Raw genomic sequence first — 20661 nt, 5'->3', positions numbered from 1 at the left:
TCTCTCTCCCCCTCTCTCCTCTCTTTTCCTTTCTCTCTCTCTCTCTCTGAAATTTTATATTTCCTCTCTCTATAATTCTCTTTCTCTCAATTCCCCCTCTCTCTTCTCTTCTTTTTTTTGCTCTCTCTCTCTCTCTCTCTCTCTCTCTCTCTCTCTCTCTCTCTCTCTTTCTCTCTCTCTCTCTCTCTCTCCTTATTTTAATTAAACAAAACATTTACATTAAAAAGTTTAATCTAACAGAGAGAGAGAGAGAGAGAGAAACCTAGACCCTACGCATGAGAGAGAGGGGGGAGGGGAAGAAGAAAAATTTTTAATTAAAAAAAGACTATTCTCTTTCCTCTTTCTCCCCCTTCTCTCTTCGTCTTCTTCTTCTTCTTCTTCTTCTCTCTCTCTCTCTCTCATTCTATCTCCTTCTCAAAGTGTGTGAAAAACTATGTTTGAAAAACTTTAAATTAAATTTTTTTAAAAAATATTTAATTAAAAAATTTAAATTAAAAAGTTTAATCTAACTGAGAGAGAGAGAGAGAGAGAAAGAGAGAGAAAACCTAGGCCCTACACATGAGAGAGAGAGGGGGGAGGGGGAAAGAATTTAATTAAAAAGGGGATGGGAAAAAGAAAGAGAGAGATTATAAGTGAGAGAGAGGGGAAGGGGTTTTAATTTAAAAAAGGGAGGTGAGGGGAAGAGAAGGCTAAAGGAAGGGGGAGAGATCAAAATGAGATATTGCATGTGAGAAAGAGAGGAGGGGAGGGGGTTTTGATTGAAAAAAGCAAGTTTGGAAAAGGGGGTAGGTTCGGGAAGCCCTCTAGAGGTTTGGGGCTTTCCAAACCTATAGCTAAAATAATATAGTAGTAAGATTGAGCCTAAATATTTGAACTTGGAATGTTACAAATTTGCTTGAGGGGGTCACTCATGCATAAATGTGTGTATCACATAGATTCAAAATACGATATTTTTAACATACCATTCTTATACATTTTTTACAGAGAGAAGGGTGTCATATAAAGGGATTATTTGTAGATTGAATAAAAAAGGTTTGTGTTTTATTCGTGAAAAATTCACAGATAAGGGGATTTATAAATAGGCATTGAACGCACATGATATAGGGGATATACATACAGTGAACCCCCTAAGCAAAATTACATTTTCTACTAATAATAGACAAAATACTTTGACAGGCACAATCATACTAAGCCATATCTTAATATATGGCTCTTACCGATTATTTGTACTTAATCAATCTTGATTGAGAACCTAGATCTACAATGTTGACTCATACTCTTTTCTTATGTTATCTTAAATAATATCAATGCATCATACATGGATAACATTGACAAACAATCCCAAGTTCAAAAGTTGTGAGCCTAGCTTTAATTTATTTAGATGCCTTATATTGATCACAAGGATAATGATAGTTAAATGGGATAACTCTTGATTTAGATACAACTTTGTTAAAGGAGATCCTTTGCTTCTTATGTCAACATGTACAATTGCTCATGCCTATAAATATTTAGTTTCTCTTACTACTTCAAAACCTAGGATCTCTAGTAGTATCCATGGCAAAGGATCAAAGACTTGGTTGGATGTTTGGTATGCTCACAGGGTAGATTGATTGAGCACATGTGAAGTTAAATGCTAGTTTGGTTTGAGTGAACCAAGAATGACTAGATGGTTTGGTCAATATAATGCATGGAAGAAGGCTACAAAAGGAAAGCTAGACTTCTTTGTTTTGGGTAAGAACTTTCAAAGGCTTTGATTTCTTGTGGATTGGGGTGTGACTCCCACATGATGAAAGCCTAAGGCCAAGAGATCCTCCTTTGTGAATGGTGAAAGCAAGTGAAGTATCAAAGAATCATGTGCTTATATTTGTCTCAAAGATTAAGAAGATTCTCATCAAGGATAGGAAGGAAATCCCTTTACAAACTTTGAACAAGAGAATGAATAGCCAAATGGTTACAAGTATGAACATATGTCTACTTTGCCATGATTATTCAGAATATGATTTTTTTTTTGCCTCTTTGAAGAAAAGTGTAGACTTGGATTTATAAGGCTATTTTGATGATGATAAGATCACTCAAAGGTAGGCCTCACTAGGAGTTAAAGTAAGGATGTCTCATAGCTTTTGGTTTGTTCAAATATCACTAAATTCGCACTCTTGTTTTGTTAATCTAAGCTCTAAGAGATAGAGTGGTTTTTAGTGGAATCCCTCAAGCTATGGCTGAGCACACTGACCATGTTGGTAAGGTTGCTGATGAAATTCCTAGGCTAGTTAAACTTGTAAAGGATGATAAGACTTCTATAGCATTGAGAAGGCTCGAAAACATGCATTACAAAGAAAAAAGAGTTCAGTTTGTAGAGACTTAGAAATAACCCATGGATGAAACTTCGATCAATCAAATATGTATTCTTCATAATCAAACTAGAGAGGGACACTAGAGTGAAGAGTTGGATTGGGAGACATAAAATAGAACCCATGGGATCTTTAATATGTATAGAGATTGGTGAAACATATTTAGAAGTCAGCTATCGAACACTACAGCCCAAAGCTCCCAAGGACCTACTCCACCAAGCGAAGATTCACAATTAGTTTGCACACTACCTACTGAACTTGTTGGTTTGCATGCTTTGTAGTTCACAATCAAGAGTTGAGCCCAGAATCTTTTTTGGGCCAAAGATGAAAGCATTGCTTGAAGAAGTTTGCCTCTATTTGCCAGCACAACCTAAAAAGTTGTGAACATTATATTTTATCTTTTGTTGGTACGACCAAAACCTATCTTTATGGGCTCCTGTCTAATGCCCAAATTGGTTGCGAACCATTTTTGAGGTGGGAATAGGTCACAAGTTTCATCTATGTTGTTGCTTTAGAGGTTATATTTATGTATTACTCCATGTCATATCATTAAAAAAAGTACAAGGTTCATAGGTAGATAGGTAGAAGCTAAAGAGAATTTTAAAGCACTACAACGGATCCGAATATCTTGATGTACTTGACAAATAGTTCTTTCATGGATGTATAATTCATCTCATGATTTGATTGACAAATGCCAAAACATTAGCCACCCTCACCCTTCAGGCTAGCGCTAGATCAACATTTGAGATGCGCCCCGCGCCCCCCCTTTTAGTGCAATGCGATACGGCAATTACTACGAGAAATAAGGACCTGTCTCTCTCTCCACACACACACATAAAACGAATTGCAAAATTTCCGAGAAAGGTAGGTAGCACAACGAGATGGGGGCACCAAAGCCAATAAACATTGGACTCGCTTCACCTTCCTCTCTCTCGCTCTCAATCTAATCATCGAAGTCTAGTGAATTTACTTACTTACCTTGCTTGCCCCACCCACGGATGACCCTTTCCATTACATGATAATGATAATAGGGCTGATGTGCTGCTCATACAGACAAGAAGCGAGGACCGAGCGCTGAAAAATGTCGCACGTAATCTGGCTTACCCTCTCCTCCCCAAAGGCCTGCTGCGACTTCCTCGTTGATTATAATTATTGATTGGTCCAGTTGTCCATCATGATTATTTGTTCCACACAAACATGGGCAGCTGCTTGAAACTTGCCCATACCACATATGCATCTCCCTCCTCCTCCTCCTCTTCCTCTAAGCCTTCAGCTCTCCCACGGAAACATTATGGCATTGGCCAATTTATTTGCTAGTCGTATCGGAACAATACCGCTAAAGTAAAAACAATCAAACCATGGTTTTTCATGAACACATCCATGCATTGTTCTTACAACTTGGTCACTTCTAAATTTTCAAGAGACCCCTTGACCTTATCTATTCATAATACTCGATGCCATCATGCTCAAGTTTTTATGGGCATCTTTACTATTAGTTAACGAGAGGTCCCCGCCCCCGCCCGCAAAAATCGCGCCCACCCCGACGCGAAGCATCAGGCTGAGTCTAGGCGCGGAGCGCCTAGTGTTTTATAATGCAATTGTGAAATTATATTAACAAAATAGAATGGAATATGCACATAGCCATTAACATCGCGGGTTTTGAGAAGAGTTCTTAGGCCTTAGACAAAGCTTTATAAAAGACCTTAAGTGGGATTACTTTTATGGGCACGCTTCTTGTGGTTTTTTTGAATTTGTTCTATGTTGATTATTCTGAAACATTTAATAGTCCATCCAATAATACACAACAACTCATGAAAACTTTTAGGTCTTAGCTTGCACACAACAACTTTAAAGGGTAAAGTAACATGCCAAAAATTAGGGATGCTTGAGAGTAGGTGGCCTTTAATGTATCTTAGTCCCTCAATATGCTCCTCAAGCTTATCCATCCTAGGTGCCCATATATAAGGAGATTTTAGGCATTGGTCGTGTGCAATAATCACAAGACTATGTACCTTTTTAATTGGTCTATATGAGTGTACATACAGAGTTCTTAGAGGTGGGCATGTGAACCATTCATGTACTGTAGGATTGGTGGTAATGATAAGTGATGAAATTGTATTAAAGGCACGTTTGGATATCCTTCATGCTCTCTTTATCATGTTTCTAGCATCCCTCTATCATGTTGAATGCAAAAAATTAAATTAAATTAAAAAAACTTACAAGGGCTAGAAAGCCCCCTCATTCTCAAGGGTAACGGATATTGGGAGACAATGGCCCTTTTATATGTTGTTGCATCTTCATGACTTTTGTGCCAAAATAAAGGGCCCCAAAACTTTTTGTGTAGAAGACCAAAGTCTATAAGAAGGATAGCCTCACCTAACTTTCATCTCTTTTATTGTGGCATTTTGTATCATGGGTTTGTTTCATTTACATGGCATCTAATTCATTCCCATAAGCTAAAGTCAATAGACCCAACTAGAACTATGGACTATGTATCAATAAGATTTTATGCAAGTCAAGATTTCTTTTCACATTCTTATCCCTACATGCAACATATACTAGAATTCTTGTTGTCTCATTAGAATTTGCAAAAGTGTTTAAATCAAGTTATGCCTAAATGATTGAGTAGTTCATACGTGAGACTAACCTCTTAGAAGGTAGAGAGCATGTGAATAGATATTAGATTCACCCACCTTCCTAGGAACTCTACTCCATGTTTAACATTACTATAACTAACTTTCTTTTTGTTGGAGAGCTAAAAGATCCCATAATGGGTCAATGAGTCTTGTTAATTTGATGGTGATTTGATGCATGTTCTTTGCATGGTGATTGCCCATAATATAGTGCATCTCATACGAAGAGAGATTGTGGGCTATGTCACACGTTTCATAAAATAACTTAGTTATAGCAATACAAGTAATTTTAAACCTAGTAAAAGCTCCTGCGATTCATGGTTTTCATATGTTGGCTATACACAATATAGAATATCTCATATCAAAAGATCTTGTGTGCCATAGGCTATCACGCTTCTACGAGCTACCAATGATAAAGAAGTTGGACAAGTGTAGAAACATTACTACTTGGTGGCAAAGCTACTTATGGCTAGCTTGATGTGAAACTCATGCCATGTTAGGCCTTGTAAGATAAAATTTCATGCCGATTGTATCAATCCATTGACAAGTTCAGATCTCTCTTTAGATCCTTATTCATCACAGTCTTAAGCAAAGGGAGTCCAAAGCACATTTAAAAGGTGTTTGAGGACTTAAATTTGACTTATCCAATAGGCCCATTTAATAGGACAATATATGCAAGTTCACTACATATGTATCTTAAGGAGAAGATTGAAAACTTGAAACCTACATCTTTAAGCATAACTATAGTCTTAACATAAAAACAATTTCCATCCAATCAATCAATTATCCTAAAGAAATTCCTTGCTCAATTTACTTTATCAAATTTATTTGCATACCATTTAGTAGTAACCCTCATCATGTGGATGGGGAAGTGTGCTTACTTTGTAAGCACACAAACCCATCCATCCCTGAACGAGGCATACAAACAAGTAGACAAATAACCACACTAACTCACCTTTCTTGGTTTTAGCTCAAGAGCATGAGGGCAAACTTTTCCCATGTCCAAGGAAATAAGCAATCTTGTTTCAGAGGCAAGCTACTTGGCAACTAAGGTCCAAGACTATGTAATATAAATAACCAAGATCACTTTAAGCGTTTAATCTTGGGGTTAAACACATAAGGGATGCATGTGCTCTTGATTGTAAAGAATGTGAGATTGTTTAAAATAGTAAGAGCTTTTTCCTCCTTTTTCGACATTTGTGTCTTCCAATCCGTTATCAAAGTTGAAGGCCAATATAATGATAATTGATATTTTGCTAACCTGTCATAATTTAGTCTTGTCACGTGGCTTAGATAAGTTTGCACTTGGTGCAAAAGATAAACTTGTGAAACGTAAACACTTTTTACGTTTTACAATGTGAATATAAACTAAGCACTCTACAAGCTAACAAACTACTTTTCAGCCTTTCAAAGATCAATAAGCATTATCCTCATGTAATTAAACCAAGTGCTAATATCTTCAAGTTAGGTTCTTTCATGTGCACCACCATATGGTTTAGTGCACAACATGTGTATTGTAAGTCAAGAATGATGAAACTTTTGAAATCATTGATGACTTTAGCCAAATGTCTATACTAGAAGTTTCCTTCCAAGATGAAGTTTATTCCTCATTCCATTGACAACTTGTAACTTTTCTATCATAAAAGTTCATCATGCTCAAATATTACAAGTTGAGTATGTATGGTGATTTTCTACTACTTCTATGTTGATATGCAATGTCAAAGAGTGATTGATTACTTCTAGAAAATATATTTTAGAATTATTAAAAAGAAGTCTTATTGCACTTATTAATGCTAATCATATGCTTCAAGATGTCAATCCAAATAGAAACGTCCCACGATTGAATTTAGAAATATCGGTACGAAAGAAACTTTATGTGAAATAATCAAAATATAATGATGTTGAAGGCTAGATTTGATTGATAAGGGTGTGACATCATCTTTGTTCCATTTGAATGTGTGTATATGTAAAACATATTCACACATCCATGATGTGCTCATTTAAACATGGGAGATGTAGGCATCTCGTTTGTAAGTAAATGTGTTTGAAGCTATTACTAGCAAGGGTGATGTCTAGAAGAGGGTCTATAGGTCACACAAATAGGAAGCAAAAGTTTTTTGAAATTATTTGAAGATCCATTACAATGGATCACCATATGTACTCTAGACTAGGGTGCTTTTGCTATTCAAAGCCTCATGTACTATGTAGTAGGGTGACAAGGGCTCTATTTTCATGTACACCATATGGGATGCTAGAAAAATGTGACAACCATTCCATGGAGCTTCTTGGTCAAAGAGTGGGTCCAACCTTCTCCTCCTTGGAAAAGAAGAATGTAGTATTTGGAAATGTGACATTGATTCCTAGTCGTGGGGAGAGCACACAAGAAAAATGACACTATATGGAGCAAAAGACAACAACATATACATGACATACATGTAGATAATAAGAGGATAGTAATTTGTAGTTCACCATTATTTAACTCAAATAATCAACCTTGAAAGCTATAAATATACAACAAAGGCAACACAATACATTCATACTTGAAGTAGTCAGTGGAAGGTAATTTTAGCTAGAAGGCAAGAATTTTCAAATTTAAAAAGTCAAAGATGGGAACTTTTGTCCAAAAAAATTTTGTCAAGAATTTGGCAAGTTTACTTATCAAGATTCACAACCCATGAAAAGTTACAAACTTTTGAGAACGTTGGTCTGAGACTCTCTCTCTCTCTCTCTCTCTCTCTCTCTCTCTCTCTCTCTCTCTCTCTCTCTCTCTCTCTCTCTCTCTCTCTCTCTCTCTCTCTCTCTCTCTCCTCATGCCTCTATTGAGCTAACTAGAAATAGACTCTGAACTATTGGCCCCACCTCATCAGAATCTACCTCACCTCAAAGCTTTGTAGGCCATTCTATGTGTGGTGTAAACACACATGCATCCATGCATTAGTGTGTAAATATGTGTGTTAAAGCATACATCACAAAAGATATAGATGTAAAAAGTTTCCACACATTTCATAAACCATGCATGCTCAAAAATTTTCTCATGAAGTGTCTCTCACTACCTATGGTTTAATCATGCATCACATGTAATGGTATTGAAAGAAACTTTTGTACTATTTTGAAAAATTCAAGTGATATATATCTCTCTCATTGATAACATTGGGTGTGCAATAATATTTAATCATGGATATGTGCATGTAGTGTTGTAATATTATAGCAGAACACAGCCTCTGTAAAGTGCAACAATAGTTGAGTTCATGGTTGTAATATTGGTCTAATGAGCTATTTGATTGTTGCTTCATATTTGTGACCAAGATATATTAACAATCTTTGCTTTAAATTTTCTAAAATAGCACATGCATGAATATCATGGATGCATGCATTTAATAAAATAATTCATTATTCTACAAGTTAGTGTTATGATAGTTGAGTTCAGAGTCATAGTACTTGTCGAAGGGGGGGGGGGGGGGGGAGGGGCAGTTTCATTGTTGTTTCATTTTTTACCATGACATGTATTGTAAGAGTAACTCTTATTGCTCTCCAACCATTAGTCATATTTGATATAAGTCTTGACTTCTAATACATATGCTAGCTCAAATTACTTATCCATGAGAGTTTTTGACACCCATATATGACTTGATTTGAATTGTTATTGGTGATTGACTTGATCTAAGTATTGGCCAATACATAGTGGCTACTAGTTATAGATATATCCATTGTCAACCCTCAACCATATTCTCTATTATTGAAAGCTTAAACCTTCAATAAGCAAATAACATGTTATATAATGGCAAATTGAAATTCGACGGTTCTTGACCTACACTTTATGTTTATGTAGGCAATAGAAGGCCTAAAAGATAGTGCACACACACACACACACAGACACACACACAGAATCAACCAACTAATGTGCTTGCTGCTTCACCATGATTAGGAATAGGAAGCTTGTAGGACATGCCTCCAAAATGAGCATGGTTAGGTTAGGAAAGATAGAATGTGGATAGTGTTTGTTTGGTGAACAAAAAATTGAGTGAAATGTTGATTTTTTGCATTCCATTTCATTGAAAAATGGGGGAGAAAAGAGGTTTTAGTAGTTCTTGGAGCATTGAGGTATGATGTGAGGTATTCAACTTGGGGGGACATAACATAAGAAAACCAAGCTCCAAACAAGGTAAGAAAACTATGAAATATGTGCTTTGCATAAAAATTTCATGTGGTTGAACTTGATTTCAGCATTTGAGTGCTCTCAAATTGAGTGTTAAAGTGTTGATCCTAGAGCTCAAGTGGAAAGAAAAGATAAAAAGAGGATAGGAGGGAGAGGACCCCTCCAAGGTCTCAAGTCAATTGGAGAGGAAGAAAGGAAAAAGAAAAGGAAGAAAGAGAATTAAAGACATCAAATCAAGGCAAAAGAACATTGAATTGTTGGCAAGGGATTCACTGTGTGAGAGAGGACATGAGAATAATCCAAAGGGAAAGGGTTTGATAGATCAATGTAGCACATGTGATTGCCATCATGCATGATGCTAGAGCCATTAATTGTATTGATAGCATGTGGACCCCCACATATACCAAACTCGAGAGTAGAGGTCAATCACCTGAGTGCTTGAGTAGAAGAGACAAATGATGGAATTGAGAGCCACTTGAGAGTTGTATGTAGGAAGTTTGAACTTGAGCACTACCCAAAATCAAGTGAGGGAAAAAAGTCAAGGATTCAAAAGTAGTGATTACAATCATTAAGAGCATACAAATGCATCTTCAAAAGAAGTGTTATATACTGATTATGCATTAATGGCTAATTGTCACCATAAGGGGGTGAACCTCTTGAGGCCATTAAATATTTTTTAAACCTATATTACTACATGTTAGCTTGATTAAGTTGAGCTCCCAACAAATCAATTAAGGGCTTGAGCAACTCAATTGTTGACTTGACTCTACATGCACTTGAGGGTGCCTGTGTAAAAGCTGAGATAAAAATTGAGCAACTCAACCATCAACTCGACATTACATGCACTTGAGTGTGCAAATATAGAAGTTAAGATAAAAATAGAACAAGCACTCGCAATTAAGTGAGTGTGAGACTAAAGAGATGAGTGAAGAGAGCACTGCTTTTGTGGGTTGTGATTTCCATAACACAAGGGAGAGTTGGGGGTGCACCCCAATCATGCTTTTTTCTTTCTTTAACTCTAATAGCCAAGTTTATTCTTGCTTTCATGGTCGTGTTTCCTTCAACTTAGTAAGACCATGGCTTGAGGGTGCACGAGCAGCATTTCCTGCATGAACTTGAAACGTGCACATACTTAACCCCCGTTGTGCACTTGATGCACCAGACTTATTTGACTATAGAAACTAGACTTTACACTTAAGCTAGGATCAAGTCTAGGGCCTCTCAACCACAACACTAGATCTTGACTCAAAGGGGCTACTTGAACTTGGGAGATGATTGCTCACACACACAAAGTCACTTAAGCCCTCGATTGTTTGAGTTGACAATTGAGTCTTAGCACTTGAGAGACCTATATTAGACATAATATTTTAGTGCAACTATTTTATATACATTTTCAACATTACTTGAGCTTGAGAGATCTTGACCAATTGATAACCAAATCCAATTAACTCAACAAATTGCACTTGAGGCATGCAGTCGATTATTGTAGAGCACCCCATTGTGTGCTTCATTCAAGCCCTTAAAGCCCACATTCACTTGAGGTTGAAGGACTCCTTATAGAAATAGATTTGCACAATTGGACCATAGAAACTATCAAGTACTAAAGTGCTCAAGTCACTACTACGAGAAACCAAATCCATCAAGTGGAGAAACCCCTCGAGAGTCTTGCCCCACATCAACACTTGAGTGGGGCCCGTAACCTGAGTATTGCTATAGATCACAATTTGATCAAGCTTGGAAGACTCAACTCCATGTAGGAACCTTTACACTAGAAACTCAAGAGGAACATTCCCCAAGTCTTAGTAGTCAAAACTCAAACTCAGTGTGCTTGATTCTAGTCCCTTACCATTGGTGTAAACTCAACTATCATAATTTGACTCAAAGGATCCTGAAACCACAAGCTTGAGCCCATGCCACTTGACCCTCAAGAAACCCACTTAAGTATTCCCAAAGGAGTACTTCATGTCTTACCAAAAGTGCAATCAATTATCATCATCGAGTTGAACCCTCAAACATATCACTTGGTCACTGACTCGATTGAGCTAAGCACTCGTGAACCCAATATCTATCAAGCCTAGACATCCCTTAAGTGCTCAAAAAGATACACTAGAATAGTGTTCCCCTTGACTGCATCAAGAGATCAAGTCTCAAGTGAAGAATCAAAGAGTCTACTCGAGTGGAGAACTAGAGAGTTGAAAGGGCTAGAATTATTGTTGATCAAGACCATATGTGCCCCTACTCTAGGCCATTGAGTAGCACAAGGTCATGAATGTGAGTTTTAAATTACATGAGTGATTGAATTAAGAAGACCCTTGTGACCAAGAAAAATACTTATAAGGGAAACCAACCCTTGGAAAAGGGACCCACCACTGGGAAGAACCAGACAACAAAACCTTTTAATAAGGACTCATCCCACCATTTTAAAAGGAACCTCACACATAATCATTAAGAAATTGAATCGATGGAAAACTAGGTTATTATGGGCCAAGTCATGCAAGCTCTTGCATATTTAGACAAAGAAGTATTGGCCCAACTAAAGCCCACATCCCCAGTGATTCATTTCCAATTTGGCCATGATGTTAACACACCCAATACACATTATGGATAAGTAACATCAATTGAAGGATGTGTTAGCAGACTTAAGCAACACACTAGGTAGCTTTTGACCTATAATCGAAAGGGACCTCATAGAATTATCATCGATAGATGTACAATAGTAATATCGAGCACTAGTAGGGTAGAGCAAGGAAACCTTATAAAAGTCATGGACTTGACCATAAGTGTCTAGGGTGAGAAGGAGAGCATTAGAGAGAGATAAATAAGATTAGGAGATTACTATTAAACCTAGGCTCATAGGATCCTCAAGTGACTTAGTTGCCAATTTGGTGCAAAGGAAGTTGCTTAACAACACCAATGCTCTATAGATCCAGACCCATGTAGGCAAGTCCTTGCTCTAGGGACTAGTGTTACACTTTCTTCAAATAATCAAGCAAATATTACCTTGATTGTGAAGAAAATATACAAGTATAGAGCAAGCCATGGCACCTATAGGTTTATATAGTAGCTTGAATAGGCTTATGAGACTAGTATAAGGTACTTGGATCACCATGTAGCAAGTAAGATATGGGAAAAGACAAATATGTGAGAGCTCTTTTATCTCCGCTTAGAAGGGAAGAATCAAATATTTGAAACTTGGAGCAAATAATAACAATATAACATAGGTACTACTACAAAATGTTTTATGCATAGAGAGTTATGTTTAGAACCCAAAAACTCAAGCCTTCTGATACATAGACCTAATTGTAAGTATTTGATCATTAAGGTCTTTCTTTTCTCAAACTTAGTATTAGGCTATACTATGAAAAAGTTTGTTTTTTTGTAGACATCTGCCCATTTGATCTTGAGGAATGTCAACCCGTCGATTTTATTGTTGACATTATTGGGGTTCTCCATGATTCTATTGAAGAAGAAACGTGCAAAGATAGGAGAAAATCATAACTTGCAAAGAATGGGATATTCTTTTATGACTATTCTTATTTATCCCAATACAACATTGACAATGGGGAGCAATATCCCTCCTTCCTTTGCTTGACTTTCAATTAAGCTTTGAAAGGTGTTTAAGCCTATTATTGTATTTATCAACTTCTTTTCCAATGCTCAAATAAGAAGATCAAAGACCATGCTCTTAGTGAAAAGACTAAGATATGATCACGTCTTGCAATTTATTAATGATGAAGGATAGGATACCATGATAGAAGGCAAGATAATTTGTAAAATAGATAATGATTCTATTTCTTATAAACACATGATGGCTAGTAGCTACTCAAAATTTAATCCTTAGCTTTTATTATACTAGATGGCATTATGTTGGTGGTAGTGCGGTTGCTTTAGACCAAAACCTTGATGATTTTAGTAAAGATCCTTTATTGGAGCTTGATGTTTGGTTCAATGAGGATGTTATTACAATCCTAAAGGTTTGATCATCATGTATACTACATCAAGTGAGGATGCATTGATACAATGAAGATATTAAATTATCAAGCTCATTTGTGTTCTTACTTAACAATAAAAGGGTAAGTCTTTACATAATTAAGTGTATACTTGATTCCACTTGTTGAATGATAAATATATTTATTATATAAAAGCTATGCTCTTTGTTGAGCCAAATGCACCAATAATAGGGGCTTTGGATTGACTTCTATTGTTTCAGAAGAAGTTGCAACTCACATTGGTAATAATCTCTCACCTTGTCTCTCAACACTCCACTCTAACTAACCAAGCATCCTCCTCTCTAACCCAAGAAAGCAAGAACATAAGACTAGCTCTGATCCAATGTTGTTGCTCCTTCGCATCCACCACCAAGCACACTAACGAGTCGAAGAGCTAGTAGAGAAGATGAGCAAAGAAAGATAACAACGAAATGCTTCACCTTCCCTCAGTCCCTCGCTTAACACACCTCTCTCACACACACACACTCTCTCAATCATTCTCAACACAATGGAAGCAAGATGATAGAATGGAAAGATTGAATAGAAAGCTTGAGTAGTCACACTGTGATAGAGCTTCCGTAGCATGAACGTGCCAAAAACGGGTCCATACAGCTGAGACCTCCCACCCTTATATAGACATAAGCTTAGGGTTAGGGTTAGGGTTCGCACCCCTTTTTCCTTAAGGATTTTCACAATTGTAAATTAGGGTTAGCACCCTCTTTTGGGCATTCTACCCACTTAGTGAGCTCTAGGCTAGTCAATCCTCATTCCATAGTTAAACCTTAGTCTAAATAGACCAAGTCTATGCTAATCTAATCACAAATACATGTGCACAACCCATGCAATTCTTGCACGTGAGACAAATATAACTATGAGTGATAGATTTAATTTACACAGGAATGAGCCCAACTCTCACAAAGTAACACATCCATGATAATATGATGATGCATGCTATGGAGAATCACTGATGAGCAAATAGACAATCATAATGAGGCAGAAGCATTGACAAAGAAGAACAACTAATATTATCCAAGCATAATGCAAGTATAATTGATTGATAATGACTGATTGAATGAGTGTGGGGATGAGTGCCTTTTATAGGCTTATAGTAGGTGGTATTGGTAGGTGGAGATAAGTGAAAAGGGACCGTATTCAATAACCGTGGTTTTAATAAACCGTGCATACATGACCTAGTCTAAGGCTTTATTTGCAGTCTATTTCTTTGCCTTGTTTGTTCCAAACAAAGAGGCTATGGTAGATGTGATTGCACATTTCTCAACACCCCTCCTCAATCACAACCGGAAAAGACACTGAGTATACAGAGGCTTGTTGTGAGTAGAACCTTGCTAAGTGTAAACATGGAAGAAACAAAAAGAAAAAACAATCATACAAAGCTAGAGACTATTACAAGGCCTCACTAAGTGTGTAGAGACTGTAGTGTGCAGAGGTTACATGAGGAGTTTAGGAGCTTATGGTGGGAACATTAGGCAAGTCCACATGTTAAACTTTAAAAAAGTCTATCAAAAAATGAGCTACAAAAGAGGAATTGGTGAGTCCTATCCTTTTGTTCTTGGGGTTCTTCTTCTCCTTCTTCTTCAAGTGTTGTCTTCATCTTCTTTGATTGTAGTAAGATATGCTCTTTGAGACTTTTTCTTAGCATAGCAAAATTTCTCAATATGCCCAGATTTCTTACAAAAGTCACAGACTACGCTCTTCTTCCCTTTCACATAGAGGAGTTGTTGGTCTCCTCTTGGGATGCTTGTTTCTCCCTTGTTATTGATCTTCTTTTCCTCTTCCAGGAGAGAGGATTTGATGTCCAAAAGTTTTGGCTTTGGCATGTTGATTAATGTGGTAGACACATTATCAAACTTAGGTGGAAGACTTTTGAGAAGCACTCCAATGCAAATGTCTTCATCCATCTTCAAGTTGATTCCTACAAGTTGTGTCAACAAGCTTTCTATATAATTCAAATGAGTTGCAAGTGAGGTATTACTTTGCCATGTCCAACCTAACAAATTTAATTAGTAAGCCATATTTTGAGGATTTGGAATGAGCTCCAAATAGGGTTTCTAATCAATCCCATGTCACGTAAGAGGTTTCACAATCATCAACATGATGAACATAGCTGCCATCAAGTTCAAGCTTGATAATAGCTTGAGCCTTATCATGATTTTTATCCCATATTGACCACTTGTGATTGACCACAAGCCTTTCTTCATTAGGATTAGTTTGATCCTAGTTTGCCATGTATGGAATCCAACACCATTGAATCGGGATGTCGGTGAGTCCTTGCCCATTTTGAGATTGCAAGATCAATAGCAAATCAACTCCAAACAATTCAAATTTCAGTTGAGCACAAGTGCAAAGAAGCACTAGGTGATTAGTATCAAGTGATCCTAGGTGATTTGGTAACTATGATGCCCTTGAAGTTGGAATCTTCAAGATCTTGCAAGTCCGAGTCTTCCCCTCCTTGATTTGATGCTGGAGTTGCAAAAAAAAAAAAAAACCGAGAATATTCCAACAGAAGTGTCGAATGTGAGTGTGTCAAAGGACATAGGAGGATTAGTGTTAATCAACACTAGTATTAAGAGATACAATGTAGTTGGCACTTGATGTTGAATCTTCTTCTTGCTAATTCGAAGTGGTAACTTAGTTGGGAAATCAATGTTGTAGTAGATCAAAGGGTCAGTGACATTACTGAGCAAAAGGAAGTAGGATAATGAAGAAAAAATTGAGCTTTGAGGTTGATGGCTATGGAGTTTGCATTAGGGTTTCTAGGGACAACATGATTTTTCACCTCCTGTGAATTGAATACTTGATCATTTCCAAAACTTTCTTCATAGAAATGAAGCTTAAGAGTTAGGCTATCAAATCTCTATGATGCTCATCAGCATCGCAACGTGTGCAGGCAGAATCAAATGTACGAACAATAGAAGGTGCAATCTGGACAACGAGCTGTCGCATGTGCAATGCTGGAGCAAAGAGGTAGCCATGTTGGGCTTTGAAGTGATAGGGAGGAGTGCCTAGAGCAAAGGAAGAGTTCTCCAGAAGAAAGCATGAGCTGAAATGGCCTGGTTTGAGGGATTCAAGCCCTCCACTGAAGATGGGTAGCTATGGAGGTAGGTGAGAGATTCATGGAAAAGTGGAGGGAGCCAGAAATTCAAACTGGAATGACTCAATTAGTGGCCTGATGACTCACTAACTTAAAACCCACTCTGATACCATGTTAGAATATTAAGAATGCATGCTATGAAGGATCATTGGTGAGCAAATAGACAATCATAATGAGGTAGAAGCATTGACAAAAAAGAACGACTAATATTATCCAAGCATAATGCAAGTACAACTAATTGATAATGACTGACTGAATGAGTGTGGGGATGAGTGCCTTTTATAGGCTTACAGTAGGTGGTATTGGTAGGTGGAGATAAGTGGAAAGGGACCATGGTATTCAACAACCGTGGTTTTAATAAACCGTGCATACATGACCTAATTTAAGACTTTATTTGTAGTCTGTTTCTTTGCCTCGTTTGTTCCAAGCAAAGAGGCTATGGTGGATGTGATTGCACATTTCTCAACATCCATGAGTATAATAATATAACTACCCAAAAATAATACACTAAAGTTTCAAAAATAATAATCCATCAACAAATAGTATCTGCACTTGCGCAGCCAGTTTTCCTTCTCAAAATACCATTAACATTATTTCCCCCTGAGACGAGTACTAGTCCCATGGCACTCATGTTGTAGTAGGTAGCATGCAGTAGCGTACACCGAATATGCAAAATGTTGGGAACAGTTGATGAAGGAGTAGTGGTCATGAGACTGAGAAATATGAATGTTGCTAATGAAGAACTTTTGTTGCTGAAGACGAATGTGGCCGATAAAGAATGATGTGATGAAGAACTAGTCCTAAAGACTAAGATGCTTTAGCTGATGGTGTAGACGATGTCCAAAAATTGACTCATTGATGGAAAATGATGGTAGCCTGAAAATCAAGGATAGCTCCATTGAAGAAGAAATCATGAAATGGGAAGGATGTAGAGGCCATAGATGTGGGTGGTTCTTCAGGTCTTCAAATGGCCCTTTACAACAAAAACTTGCAAGCCAGCTTCTGCTCTCCCTAAGGGGTGTGTCTAATGTACTTGTACAATGATTTGTGCATGTGCAAGTGCAATTGGGAGATGGGTCAAACTCCAAGCATGCCTAAAGTATTGTCCCACACTTGAGACCTAGTTGGTGAACTGTTATTGTGTGGTGCAAAACTCAGGGGGGTGACAGGTCTCGTCGGAGAAAGCCCAATATGTTTTTCCCTTGATGAACCGTGGGATTATGTAGTGAGGAAAGGGGTAGGGGGTTAGAGACGGAGCCAGCCGACCAAAGCCACTGCATGCATCCAACTTGAGGATCCTTAGGTGCAGTGAAATGTGAGTGCACCTAACTAATCATGAAGCTTTTACTCTCTTTTCTTTTCTTTTCTTGCCATTCTTTTTTTTTGCTTCCTTTCTTCATGTAAACTATTACAGAGATATAGTAAATATTACAAATATCTTTTTGGGATAACAATTAGGATTATTTTTAAGAGCCCTTGTCTATAATAATATACCAACAACGAGTCATTGGGGTATTTGTTGAGATTTTAAGATGCCAATATCAACAACATATGCCAAGCCATGCATTTATCAAGAGAGTTTGCATGAGTTTGGGAAACCATGCTAGTGAGTTAGAGACACTCCTTAATGCTTGCTCTTATCTATCTTATGCCATGCTCAATCATCATTGATGGGATCATGTGAGTACTTCTAATAAGGCATCCCAAACTAATCTAATAGGATGAGTCCCAAATGAGTTCTTGTTATTGATTTGAAGCATTGGGTAGATAGGAATATTAAAGGATATATAAGATCCAATTGGACACTAGATGTTGGAAACATGTCTATTAGAGATGTAGACTCTATTAGATATGCAAATAATTCCACATGAGTCTTTGTAGCTAATATTGTCACTGATGAGACAAAACAATTTTTATTAAAGAATCTTGAATGCTACCAAGATCCCTTTAAGTCTTCCAATTTTGATGAGACATAAAAAATCTCTACAAGACTTGCGTTTGGAATGATGATGATCGACAAAGTTTACTCACCGTACTCATGGAGATAATTGATGTGGTGCACGCACCAAAAATCACCAAGAGTTGGAGTCATTGAAGGGGGGGGGGGGGGGGTTAAGATTTTATAACAAATTGGTGATGCTATCAATATGATCATGTGACTTATCTTTTTCTAGAATTCTTCAAAAAAAAAATAGAGAAATAAATATTGATAAACTCAAAAAAAAGTTCCCTCTATTACGTTTTGGAACTCCCGCCTTCTCTAAACTACGACTTCTCTTCTTTTCCCCTTTTTCCATTCTACAACATAGCGCACAAGTCGTACTCTGTGGATTGAGCAAAGGTGCACCGACTTTCATGCTGGAGAAAGAAAAGACACTTGAGTCAAAGAAACGATAGTACTTAGCAACTAGTCGAGCTTTGACGTGGAGTTTTAGGCACTATTGTACCACACCAATATTGATCACACCTTGTGTAATATTCTACAATCTCCAAGGGCGCAGGTACTCGAAAGTACATCTCTTGATTGAAGGGTTATCTAATAAGTTGAATAGCACCTATCATCATCTCCTATAATATAATATTAATCATAGTTCATCCTAAGAAGTGTTAATATTTCTAATCTGTTGGACTCTCAATGACTCATTGGTGCATTTAAAATTTTCCCCCCACAGCAATATGATAAGGCGTGAAATATAGAGACATCATAGATTTCAGTATTGGTCACCATCACTAAGCTCCAATCCAGGTACAATTTTGCAATGTATTATAAGCTTCTTTGTAATACGTCTTTTTAACATAGTATGGTTGTACTATCATCAATATATTATAATGATCATCTTTTCAATGCACTATGGTCGTAACCTGGCTTATAACAGGGTGTAAGTGGAATGAACCACACCCTTGCTTGGCAATGTCTACAATAAACTATTGCTATAGGTCTCTGATTTGTTGGCCATGGCACCAAACCATGCAGGTCTGATTGCTTGATCAACTGCATCAGAGCAGTAATGTCCATTTTGGGGGGTTGTTCTCCTACAGAGACATCACTAACTTTCTCTTCCTCTAGTTGCAATAGCTTACTACTCTCCTGGACATTGATGATACTCCTCTTTTCTCTGTTATAGCTGAGTCTTGAGGAAGGACGTTGCCCAAGAAGCTTTGGCACTAATGATCTGAAGTTGGCCACATCAATCTTGGCCACTTTAGGGGCCTTGATACAAACTATCCTAGTAGCTAGGGATTGCTTAGTCTCCTACTTGACGGGGGATGGCTATAAGCTAAAGTTAGGGTAACTATTCATAGGTCATAAGATGGAGCTAAACAAGCTGTTGAGGTCCTTAAGCTTGTATCATTTGTTACATATCTATAAAATAGAAACAACATCTTTGATCCAAGTGAAAGATGCAATAGAGATCCTGAGAAGGCTTTTAAAACTATTCAAGGCCAATAGAGATAGCTATACCACCCATGAAACCAAGAATGGCTTCATGGGAGAGAAATTCTGTTATAAACCAATCCTGTACATAGCATAAATAGATGAAGTTAGCATCTGAAAACTAGGAAACCACCAAAAAGAATATGAGCACTCTTTTTGGAAAATGTGAGAGACTCTGAGATTAATTTCCAAGACCTGAGTAGACCAAGGATTCTTTTTGGAATCATGCATGCATGCATGCAAGCCAGGACAATCCCCAATATGTCTCCAACTCTTCTGACAAGGAAATTTCCTTCAATTGATGTTGCCCTGTTTGATGTTGTGCTCATGCCATGGAGCTGCAAAATATCACAGGCATGGTAGGTGCCCGAATGATGGCAAACTAATGCAGCTGGAGCTGCCATATTGCAAGCCTTACTGCATCCCCATTACATTGGAGGACCTGCTGCAATTGAAAATGCTTCATACATGAGCATATTAATTGGGAATTTAAAGGCTACTTTCATAAAATTTCTGAGCTCTTGTTCCAAGACCTTAACTTACTCCTCCAATGCCAGATTTTGCATTCCCTGCATTGCAACATGATCAGAAAGAGGCTTAGCAGTAAGAAGGCCAGAAGTACTACCCTTGATAAAAATTATGTACTTGCAGATTGGTTGGGGAAGAGTAGGTTGGTGATTCTTGAAGGAATCTACCATGGTGACCCAGAACTTTTGAACTTGCTCCTAATAAAGCTTGCGAGTTTAAAACCCAAGCTCAATCATCCACTACCCAAGTTCAAAACTAGCAAAATGATGATGTTAGAGATAAATCAGGACAGGAATTATGAGAGTGCTGCAACTTCAACTTCTCGTAGTGGGTAAAATACCAACCCAGTGGAATTCTTCTGATAATGCAAGCTGTCAATCATTAAAGATACAAAAAACACCTCAGGCCTATCAATCATTCTTTAAGTTAAACCCCAAAACAAAAAAACTCAAGCTGGTG

The sequence above is a fragment of the Lygodium microphyllum genome, chromosome 22 (genome assembly GCF_053477565.2).
Source record: "Lygodium microphyllum isolate KBCC chromosome 22, Lygodium_microphyllum_v1.1.10, whole genome shotgun sequence".
Classification (NCBI taxonomy): domain Eukaryota; kingdom Viridiplantae; phylum Streptophyta; class Polypodiopsida; order Schizaeales; family Lygodiaceae; genus Lygodium; species Lygodium microphyllum.
Note: the sequence above shows the minus strand (reverse complement) of the source record.